The sequence below is a fragment of the Ambystoma mexicanum genome, assembly GCF_040938575.1.
Source record: "Ambystoma mexicanum isolate Mex_15411 chromosome 12 unlocalized genomic scaffold, UKY_AmexF1_1 Mex_chr12_unloc.1, whole genome shotgun sequence".
Classification (NCBI taxonomy): Eukaryota; Metazoa; Chordata; class Amphibia; order Caudata; family Ambystomatidae; genus Ambystoma; species Ambystoma mexicanum.
Window position 1 is genome coordinate 3,595,851 of NW_027182322.1, and position 12,262 is coordinate 3,608,112.

The 12,262-nt window shown below is 45.6% G+C and overlaps 3 non-coding genes across 3 annotated transcripts; all 3 read left to right on the forward strand.

Moving 5' to 3' along the window:
* The first annotated feature begins 1,755 nt into the window (after nt 1-1,755).
* Nucleotides 1,756-1,827, forward strand: TRNAH-GUG (transfer RNA histidin (anticodon GUG)). Its single transcript has one exon. It is a non-coding gene; the product is annotated as a tRNA-His (tRNA).
* Nucleotides 1,828-6,308: 4,481 nt separating this feature from the next.
* TRNAH-GUG (transfer RNA histidin (anticodon GUG)) lies at nt 6,309-6,380 on the forward strand. Its single transcript has one exon. It is a non-coding gene; the product is annotated as a tRNA-His (tRNA).
* A 2,161-nt stretch (nt 6,381-8,541) lies between these two features.
* On the forward strand, nt 8,542-8,613 carry TRNAH-GUG (transfer RNA histidin (anticodon GUG)). Its single transcript has one exon. It is a non-coding gene; the product is annotated as a tRNA-His (tRNA).
* Nucleotides 8,614-12,262: the final 3,649 nt, after the last annotated feature.

The window sequence follows — 12,262 nt, forward strand, 5'->3', positions numbered from 1 at the left end:
CTTTTAGTGGAATGATAGGCATTCTGTAGTCGCGTGAAAGGACCTTTCAAGTCAATCTGATCTGTATTGTCCTGTGAAAAAAAGCATTCTTAGACACAGTGAGGAGTTTTTGGGGATAATGGGAAAATCATTTCCAACTAAATGACAGGAATTTCTTAGTCCAATCATGAGGTGTGCTAGGCTTTTTTATACTGTGGCGGAAAGAGAGAGAGTATAACAGTCATTATAAATAAAGGGCCAAGGAAGTGACAGTTTATGGAAGGAACAATTTGCACATAGTTTTAGAATGTGGTCAGGAGGAGGACAATGTGCTTACACATATGAAACATTAGAAGGTAGACATTATGGAAGCACATATATTTCTTTATTTTTATTGTATTTGGGGAGAGGGGGTTAATATAGCACGTCCAATGTGGAAAAGTGCTTTTCATAGCACCTTGCAGGTGGGCGACATCTAGAGCTGTGCAGTAGCCACCCATGCTCCAGACGTCAAAGAGAACAAGAAGTTACACATGTTGGAAGTGAGGGTGAGACATTGAGGAGATATGATCCCCGTATGAAGCCGAGAGAAGGAGGAGGCGTGAACGTGCATCCATGTATGCAGGCGAGAAGGGAAGGAGCATTGGTCATGCATCCCTGCATGAGGGTGAGACAGGGAGGAGATATGATCCCCGTATGAAGCCGAGAGAAGGAGGAGGCGTGAACGTGCATCCATGTATGCAGGCGAGACAGGAAGGAGCATTGGTCATGCATCCCTGCATGAGGGTGAGACAGGGAGGAGATATGATCCCCGTATGAAGCCGAGAGAAGGAGGAGGCGTGAACGTGCATCCATGTATGCAGGCGAGAAGTGAAGGAGCATTGGTCATGCATCCCTGCATGAGGGTGAGACAGGGAGGAGATATGATCCCCGTATGAAGCCGAGAGAAGGAGGAGGCGTGAACGTGCATCCATGTATGCGGGCGAGACGGGAAGGAGCATTGATCATGCATCCCTTCCTGAGGGTGAGACAGGGAGGAGATAAAATCCCTGTATGAAGCCGAGAGAACGAGGAGACTGAACGTGCATCCATGTATGCGGGCGAGAAGGGAAGGAGCATTGGTCATGCATCCCTGCATGAGGGTGAGACAGGGAGGAGATAAAATCCCTGTATGAAGCCAAGAGAACGAGGCGGCATGAACATGCATCCTTGTATGCAGGTGTGACATGGAGTCATCATGAACATGCATCCCTTTATAAGGACATAACATGGAGGACGCATGAACATGAATGCCTGAATTTTATGGTGGTGGCCTTCGGGTGATTTGGCACGTGCAATTGGTGAAGAGCACTTCTCCTGCGCAAAAAAATAAATTTACTATTAGCACCCCGGAGGGAGCCTCTGCACTTCTTATAGGGAGAAAACTCTGCAATGGAAGGGGACAGGGTCAATAACAGCTGTAAACTCTCACAAGACCATCACTGCTCTCACACTTTCCTGCTCTCAGGCTGGCGGGCCATTATCGGCCCTGGCTGCCGCACCATTGCCAGGTTTGTGTAACTATATTATTTCTAATTTGCTCCACTTTGATGACTTTCATTTGGATTCTGACTTGATTATTGAGATCTTAAATAAGTGACTGGGGATCAGGTGTCCACTTATTCTCATGGATAACATCACAACCAACCTTTAATTCAAACATGAGTCATGACATCACAGATGGAGTACAGCTTATGATAGAGGTGGAACGACACATTGCAGCAGCCCAAGTAGCTCGCCGTGATCGTATAGTGGTTAGTACTCTGCGTTGTGGCCGCAGCAACCTCGGTTCGAATCCGAGTCACGGCATTGCGGTGAGGCAATGTCACGGCAGTTGGGCAGATATTTTAGAATTTCCATTAATACATTGGCAATCTCTGTGGAGGACTGAATCAATTCGATATGTCCTGTTACTGTTATGAACCTTTTGTTTCTTTAATGCTCTTTGCACACTTTTTCATCGGGTGACTGTAATGTATTTCAACCAAATCTAATTAAGAGCGCATTATGTGGTGACATTTGCAGTACATGAAACATTATAACAATGCCATTTACGTCAATAACCACTAGCTTGATTAAGACATATATATTGCAGCGACAGTATTTCCCAGTTACAAATGGGAATAAAAACAACATCCGCGAGGGATTGAACCAACGACATTTAACTGATGTTGCCAATGGAGCGCGTTACAGAGAGCGCGAGGTCCCGCCTTTACAGTCACACGCTGATGATAATACAGATGTTTAAATAAACAGGCATATCTGTGGACTTGTGGTCTTTCTACATTGGGACTCATAGTCTAGTCCTAGGCTATTGTAGGCACTGGCGTATCTTTTTGTGGAATGATAGGCATTCTGTAGTCGCGTGAAAGGACCTTTCAAGTCAATCTGATCTGTATTGTCCTGTGAAAAAAAGCGTTCTTAGACACAGTGAGGAGTTTTTGGGGATAATGGGAAAATCATTTCCAACTAAATGACAGGAATTTCTTAGTCCAATCATGAGGTGTGCTAGGCTTTTTTATACTGTGGCGGAAAGAGAGAGAGTATAACAGTCATTATAAATAAAGGGCCAAGGAAGTGACAGTTTATGGAAGGAACAATTTGCACATAGTTTTAGAATGTGGTCAGGAGGAGGACAATGTGCTTACACATATGAAACATTAGAAGGTAGACATTATGGAAGCACATATATTTCTTTATTTTTATTGTATTTGGGGAGAGGGGGTTAATATAGCACGTCCAATGTGGAAAAGTGCTTTCCATAGCACCTTGCAGGTGGGCGACATCTAGAGCTGTGCAGTAGCCACCCATGCCCCAGACGTCAAAGAGAACAAGAAGTTACACATGTTGGAAGTGAGGGTGAGACATTGAGGAGATATGATCCCCGTATGAACCCGAGAGAAGGAGGAGGCGTGAACGTGCATCCATGTATGCAGGCGAGAAGGGAAGGAGCATTGGTCATGCATCCCTGCATGAGGGTGAGACAATGAGGAGATATGATCCCCGTATGAAGCCGAGAGAAGGAGGAGGCGTGAACGTGCATCCATGTATGCGGGCGAGACAGGAAGGAGCATTGGTCATGCATCCCTGCATGAGGGTGAGACAGGGAGGAGATATGATCCCCGTATGAATCCGAGAGAAGGAGGAGGCGTGAACGTGCATCCATGTATGCAGGCGAGAAGGGAAGGAGCATTGGTCATGCATCCCTGCATGAGGGTGAGACAGGGAGGAGATATGATCCCCGTATGAAGCCGAGAGAAGGAGGAGGCGTGAACGTGCATCCATGTATGCGGGCGAGACAGGAAGGAGCATTGGTCATGCATCCCTGCATGAGGGTGAGACAGGGAGGAGATATGATCCCCGTATGAAGCCGAGAGAAGGAGGAGGCGTGAACGTGCATCCATGTATGCGGGCGAGACGGGAAGGAGCATTGGTCATGCATCCCTTCCTGAGGGTGAGACAGGGAGGAGATAAAATCCCTGTATGAAGCCGAGAGAACGAGGCGGCATGAACATGCATCCTTGTATGCAGGTGTGACATGGAGTCATCATGAACATGCATCCCTTTATAAGGACATAACATGGAGGACACATGAACATGAATGCCTGAATTTTATGGTGGTGGCCTTTGGGTGATTTGGCACGTGCAATTGGTGAAGAGCACTTCTCCTGCGCAAAAAAATAAATGTAGTATTAGCACCCCGGAGGGAGCCTCTGCACTTCTTATAGGGAGAAAACTCTGCAATGGAAGGGGACAGGGTCAATAACAGCTGTAAATGCTCACAAGACCATCACTGCTCTCACACTTTCCTGCTCTCAGGCTGGCGGGCCATTATCGGCCCTGGCTGCCGCACCATTGTCAGGTTTGTGTAACTATATTATTTCTAATTGGCTCCACTTTGATGACTTTCATTTGGATTCTGACTTGATTATTGAGATCTTAAATAAGTGACTGGGGATCAGGTGTCCACTTATTCCCATGGATAACATCACAACCAACCTTTAATTCAAACATGAGTCATGACATCACAGATGGAGTACAGCTTATGATAGAGGTGGAACGTCACATTGTAGCAGCCCAAGTAGCTCACCGTGATCGTATAGTGGTTAGTACTCTGCCGAGTCACGGCATTGCGGTGAGGCAATGTCACGGAAGTTGGGCAGATATTTTAGAATTTCCATTAATACATTGGCAATCTCTGTGGAGGACTGAAACAATTCGATATGTCCTGTTACTGTTATGAACCTTTTGTTTCTTTAATGCTCTTTGCACACTTTTTTATCGGGTGAATGTAATGTATTTCAACCAAATCTAATTAAGAGCGCATTATGTGGTGACATTTGCAGTACATGAAACATTATAACACTGCCATTTACGTCAATAACCACTAGCTTGATTAAGACATATGTATTGCAGCGACAGTATTTCCCAGTTACAAATGGGAATAAAAACAACATCCGCGAGGGATTGAACCAGCGACATTTAACTGATGTTGCCAATGGAGCGCGTTACAGAGAGCGCGAGGTCCCGCCTTTACAGTCACACGCTGATGATAATACAGATGTTTAAATAAACAGGCATATCTGTGGACTTGTGGTCTTTCTACATTGGGACTCACAGTCTAGTCCTAGGCAATTGTAGGCACTGGCGTATCTTTTAGTGGAATGAGAGGCATTCTGTAGTCGCGTGAAAGGACCTTTCAAGTCAATCTGATCTGTATTGTCCTGTGAAAAAAAGCGTTCTTAGACACAGTGAGGAGTTTTTGGGGATAATGGGAAAATAATTTCCAACTAAATGACAGGAATTTCTTAGTCCAATCATGAGGTGTGCTAGGCTTTTTTATACTGTGGCGGAAAGAGAGAGAGTATAACAGTCATTATAAATAAAGGGCCAAGGAAGTGACAGTTTATGGAAGGAACAATTTGCACATAGTTTTAGAATGTGGTCAGGAGGAGGACAATGTGCTTACACATATGAAACATTAGAAGGTAGACATTATGGAAGCACATATATTTCTTTATTTTTATTGTATTTGGGGAGAGGGGGTTAATATAGCACGTCCAATGTGGAAAAGTGCTTTCCATAGCAACTTGCAGGTGGGCGACATCTAGAGCTGTGCAGTAGCCACCCATGCCCCAGACGTTAAAGAGAACAAGAAGTTACACATGTTGGAAGTGAGGGTGAGACATTGAGGAGATATGATCCCCGTATGAAGCCGAGAAAAGGAGGAGGCGTGAACGTGCATCCATGTATGCAGGCGAGAAGGGAAGGAGCATTGGTCATGCATCCCTGCATGAGGGTGAGACAGGGAGGAGATATGATCCCCGTATGAAGCCGAGAGAAGGAGGAGGCGTGAACGTGCATTCATGTATGCAGGCGAGAAGGGAAGGAGCATTGGTCATGCATCCCTGCATGAGGGTGAGACAGGGAGGAGATATGATCCCCGTATGAAGCCGAGAGAAGGAGGAGGCGTGAACGTGCATCCATGTATGCGGGCGAGACGGGAAGGAGCATTGATCATGCATCCCTTCCTGAGGGTGAGACAGGGAGGAGATAAAATCCCTGTATGAAGCCGAGAGAACGAGGAGACATGAACGTGCATCCATGTATGCGGGCGAGAAGGGAAGGAGCATTGGTCATGCATCCCTGCATGAGGGTGAGACAGGGAGGAGATAAAATCCCTGTATGAAGCCAAGAGAATGAGGCGGCATGAACATGCATCCTTGTATGCAGGTGTGACATGGAGTCATCATGAACATGCATCCCTTTATAAGGACATAACATGGAGGACGCATGAACATGAATGCCTGAATTTTATGGTGGTGGCCTTCGGGTGATTTGGCACGTGCAATTGGTGAAGAGCACTTCTCCTGCGCAAAAAAATAAATTTACTATTAGCACCCCGGAGGGAGCCTCTGCACTTCTTATAGGGAGAAAACTCTGCAATGGAAGGGGACAGGGTCAATAACAGCTGTAAACTCTCACAAGACCATCACTGCTCTCACACTTTCCTGCTCTCAGGCTGGCGGGCCATTATCGGCCCTGGCTGCCGCACGATTGCCAGGTTTGTGTAACTATATTATTTCTAATTGGCTCCACTTTGATGACTTTCATTTGGATTCTGACTTGATTATTGAGATCTTAAATAAGTGACTGGGGATCAGGTGTCCACTTATTCTCCTGGATAACATCACAACCAACCTTTAATTCAAACATGAGTCATGACATCACAGATGGAGTACAGCTTATGATAGAGGTGGAACGACACATTGTAGCAGCCCAAGTAGCTCGCCGTGATCGTATAGTGGTTAGTACTCTGCGTTGTGGCCGCAGCAACCTCGGTTCGAATCCGAGTCACGGCATTGCGGTGAGGCAATGTCACGGCAGTTGGGCAGATATTTTAGAATTTCCATTAATACATTGGCAATCTCTGTGGAGGACTGAAACAATTCGATATGTCCTGTTACTGTTATGAACCTTTTGTTTCTTTAATGCTCTTTGCACACTTTTTCATCGGGTGACTGTAATGTATTTCAACCAAATCTAATTAAGAGCGCATTATGTGGTGACATTTGCAGTACATGAAACATTATAACACTGCCATTTACGTCAATAACCACTAGCTTGATTAAGACATATGTATTGCAGCGACAGTATTTCCCAGTTACAAATGGGAATAAAAACAACATCCGCGAGGGATTGAACCAACGACATTTAACTGATGTTGCCAATGGAGCGCGTTACAGAGAGCGCGAGGTCCCGCCTTTACAGTCACACGCTGATGATAATACAGATGTTTAAATAAACAGGCATATCTGTGGACTTGTGGTCTTTCTACATTGGGACTCATAGTCTAGTCCTAGGCTATTGTAGGCACTGGCGTATCTTTTAGTGGAATGAGAGGCATTCTGTAGTCGCGTGAAAGGACCTTTCAAGTCAATCTGATCTGTATTGTCCTGTGAAAAAGAGCGTTCTTAGACACAGTGAGGAGTTTTTGGGGATAATGGGAAAATCATTTCCAACTAAATGACAGGAATTTCTTAGTCCAATCATGAGGTGTGCTAGGCTTTTTTATACTGTGGCGGAAAGAGAGAGAGTATAACAGTCATTATAAATAAAGGGCCAAGGAAGTGACAGTTTATGGAAGGAACAATTTGCACATAGTTTTAGAATGTGGTCAGGAGGAGGACAATGTGCTTACACATATGAAACATTAGAAGGTAGACATTATGGAAGCACATATATTTCTTTATTTTTATTGTATTTGGGGAGAGGGGGTTAATATAGCACGTCCAATGTGGAAAAGTGCTTTCCATAGCACCTTGCAGGTGGGCGACATCTAGAGCTGTGCAGTAGCCACCCATGCCCCAGACGTCAAAGAGAACAAGAAGTTACACATGTTGGAAGTGAGGGTGAGACATTGAGGAGATATGATCCCCGTATGAAGCCGAGAAAAGGAGGAGGCGTGAACGTGCATCCATGTATGCAGGCGAGAAGGGAAGGAGCATTGGTCATGCATCCCTGCATGAGGGTGAGACAGGGAGGAGATATGATCCCCGTATGAAGCCGAGAGAAGGAGGAGGCGTGAACGTGCATCCATGTATGCAGGCGAGAAGGGAAGGAGCATTGGTCATGCATCCCTGCATGAGGGTGAGACAGGGAGGAGATATGATCCCCGTATGAAGCCGAGAGAAGGAGGAGGCGTGAACGTGCATCCATGTATGCGGGCGAGACGGGAAGGAGCATTGATCATGCATCCCTTCCTGAGGGTGAGACAGGGAGGAGATAAAATCCCTGTATGAAGCCGAGAGAACGAGGAGACATGAACGTGCATCCATGTATGCGGGCGAGAAGGGAAGGAGCATTGGTCATGCATCCCTGCATGAGGGTGAGACAGGGAGGAGATAAAATCCCTGTATGAAGCCAAGAGAATGAGGCGGCATGAACATGCATACTTGTATGCAGGTGTGACATGGAGTCATCATGAACATGCATCCCTTTATAAGGACATAACATGGAGGACGCATGAACATGAATGCCTGAATTTTATGGTGGTGGCCTTCGGGTGATTTGGCACGTGCAATTGGTGAAGAGCACTTCTCCTGCGCAAAAAAAATAAATTTACTATTAGCACCCCGGAGGGAGCCTCTGCACTTCTTATAGGGAGAAAACTCTGCAATGGAAGGGGACAGGGTCAATAACAGCTGTAAACTCTCACAAGACCATCACTGCTCTCACACTTTCCTGCTCTCAGGCTGGCGGGCCATTATCGGCCCTGGCTGCCGCACGATTGCCAGGTTTGTGTAACTATATTATTTCTAATTGGCTCCACTTTGATGACTTTCATTTGGATTCTGACTTGATTATTGAGATCTTAAATAAGTGACTGGGGATCAGGTGTCCACTTATTCTCCTGGATAACATCACAACCAACCTTTAATTCAAACATGAGTCATGACATCACAGATGGAGTACAGCTTATGATAGAGGTGGAACGACACATTGTAGCAGCCCAAGTAGCTCGCCGTGATCGTATAGTGGTTAGTACTCTGCGTTGTGGCCGCAGCAACCTCGGTTCGAATCCGAGTCACGGCATTGCGGTGAGGCAATGTCACGGCAGTTGGGCAGATATTTTAGAATTTCCATTAATACATTGGCAATCTCTGTGGAGGACTGAAACAATTCGATATGTCCTGTTACTGTTATGAACCTTTTGTTTCTTTAATGCTCTTTGCACACTTTTTCATCGGGTGAATGTAATGTATTTCAACCAAATCTAATTAAGAGCGCATTATGTGGTGACATTTGCAGTACATGAAACATTATAACACTGCCATTTACGTCAATAACCACTAGCTTGATTAAGACATATGTATTGCAGCGACAGTATTTCCCAGTTACAAATGGGAATAAAAACAACATCCGCGAGGGATTGAACCAACGACATTTAACTGATGTTGCCAATGGAGCGCGTTACAGAGAGCGCAAGGTCCCGCCTTTACAGTCACACGCTGATGATAATACTGATGTTTAAATAAACAGGCATATCTGTGGACTTGTGGTCTTTCTACATTGGGACTCATAGTCTAGTCCTAGGCTATTGTAGGCACTGGCGTATCTTTTAGTGGAATGAGAGGCATTCTGTAGTCGCGTGAAAGGACCTTTCAAGTCAATCTGATCTGTATTGTCCTGTGAAAAAAAGCGTTCTTAGACACAGTGAGGAGTTTTTGGGGATAATGGGAAAATCATTTCCAACTAAATGACAGGAATTTCTTAGTCCAATCATGAGGTGTGCTAGGCTTTTTTATACTGTGGCGGAAAGAGAGAGAGTATAACAGTCATTATAAATAAAGGGCCAAGGAAGTGACAGTTTATGGAAGGAACAATTTGCACATAGTTTTAGAATGTGGTCAGGAGGAGGACAATGTGCTTACACATATGAAACATTAGAAGGTAGACATTATGGAAGCACATATATTTCTTTTTTTTTATTGTATTTGGGGAGAGGGGGTTAATATAGCACGTCCAATGTGGAAAAGTGCTTTCCATAGCACCTTGCAGGTGGGCGACATCTAGAGCTGTGCAGTAGCCACCCATGCCCCAGACGTCAAAGAGAACAAGAAGTTACACATGTTGGAAGTGAGGGTGAGACATTGAGGAGATATGATCCCCGTATGAAGCCGAGAGAAGGAGGAGGCGTGAACGTGCATCCATGTATGCAGGCGAGAAGGGAAGGAGCATTGGTCATGCATCCCTGCATGAGGGTGAGACAGGGAGGAGATATGATCCCCGTATGAAGCCGAGAGAAGGAGGAGGCGTGAACGTGCATCCATGTATGCGGGCGAGACAGGAAGGAGCATTGGTCATGCATCCCTGCATGAGGGTGAGACAGGGAGGAGATATGATCCCCGTATGAAGCCGAGAGAAGGAGGAGGCGTGAACGTGCATCCATGTATGCAGGCGAGAAGGGAAGGAGCATTGGTCATGCATCCCTGCATGAGGGTGAGACAGGGAGGAGATATGATCCCCGTATGAAGCCGAGAGAAGGAGGAGGCGTGAACGTGCATCCATGTATGCGGGCGAGACAGGAAGGAGCCTTGGTCATGCATCCCTGCATGAGGGTGAGACAGGGAGGAGATATGATCCCCGTATGAAGCCGAGAGAAGGAGGAGGCGTGAACGTGCATCCATGTATGCGGGCGAGACGGGAAGGAGCATTGGTCATGCATCCCTTCCTGAGGGTGAGACAGGGAGGAGATAAAATCCCCGTATGAAGCCGAGAGAACGAGGAGACATGAACGTGCATCCATGTATGCGGGCGAGAAGGGAAGGAGCATTGGTCATGCATCCCTGCATGAGGGTGAGACAGGGGAGGAGATAAAATCCCTGTATGAAGCCAAGAGAACGAGGCGGCATGAACATGCATCCTTGTATGCAGGTGCGACATGGAGTCATCATGAACATGCATCCCTTTATAAGGACATAACATGGAGGACGCATGAACATGAATGCCTGAATTTTATGGTGGTGGCCTTCGGGTGATTTGGCACGTGCAATTGGTGAAGAGCACTTCTCCTGCGCAAAAAAATAAATGTACTATTAGCACCCCGGAGGGAGCCTCTGCACTTCTTATAGGGAGAAAACTCTGCAATGGAAGGGGACAGGGTCAATAACAGCTGTAAACTCTCACAAGACCATCACTGCTCTCACACTTTCCTGCTCTCAGGCTGGCGGGCCATTATCGGCCCTGGCTGCCGCACCATTGCCAGGTTTGTGTAACTGTAATATTTCTAATTGGCTCCACTTTGATGACTTTCATTTGGATTCCGACTTGATTATTGAGATCTTAAATAAGTGACTGGGGATCAGGTGTCCACTTATTCTCATGGATAACATCACAACCAACCTTTAATTCAAACATGAGTCATGACATCACAGATGGAGTACAGCTTATGATAGAGGTGGAACGTCACATTGTAGCAGCCCAAGTAGCTCGCCGTGATCGTATAGTGGTTAGTAGTCTGCGTTGTGGCCACAGCAACCTCGGTTCGAATCCGAGTCACGGCATTGCGGTGAGGCAATGTCACAGCATTTGGTCAGATATTTTACAATTTCCATTAATACATTGGCAATCTCTGTGGAGGACTGAAACAATTCGATATGTCCTGTTACTGTTATGAACCTTTTGTTTCTTTAATGCTCTTTGCACACTTTTTCATCGGGTGACTGTAATGTATTTCAACCAAATCTAATTAAGAGCGCATTATGTGGTGACATTTGCAGTACATGAAACATTATAACACTGCCATTTACGTCAATAACCACTAGCTTGATTAATACATATGTATTGCATCGACAGTATTTCCCAGTTACAAATGGGAATAAAAACAACATCCGCGAGGGATTGAACCAACGACATTTAACTGATGTTGCCAATGGAGCGCGTTACAGAGAGCGCGAGGTCCCGCCTTTACAGTCACACGCTGATGATAATACAGATGTTTAAATAAACAGGCATATCTGTGGACTTGTGGTCTTTCTACATTGGGACTCATAGTCTAGTCCTAGGCTATTGTAGGCACTGGCGTATCTTTTAGTGGAATGAGAGGCATTCTGTAGTCGCGTGAAAGGACCTTTCAAGTCAATCTGATCTGTATTGTCCTGTGAAAAAAAGCGTTCTTAGACACAGTGAGGAGTTTTTGGGGATAATGGGAAAATCATTTCCAACTAAATGACAGGAATTTCTTAGTCCAATCATGAGGTGTGCTAGGCTTTTTTATACTGTGGCGGAAAGAGAGAGAGTATAACAGTCATTATAAATAAAGGGCCAAGGAAGTGACAGTTTATGGAAGGAACAATTTGCACATAGTTTTAGAATGTGGTCAGGAGGAGGACAATGTGCTTACACATATGAAACATTAGAAGGTAGACATTATGGAAGCACATATATTTCTTTATTTTTATTGTATTTGGGGAGAGGGGGTTAATATAGCACGTCCAATGTGGAAAAGTGCTTTCCATAGCACCTTGCAGGTGGGCGACATCTAGAGCTGTTTAGTAGCCACCCATGGCCCAGACGTCAAAGAGAACAAGAAGTTACACATGTTGGAAGTGAGGGTGAGACATTGAGGAGATATGATCCCCGTATGAAGCCGAGAAAAGGAGGAGGCGTGAACGTGCATCCATGTATGCAGGCGAGAAGGGAAGGAGCATTGGTCATGCATCCCTGCATGAGGGTGAGACAG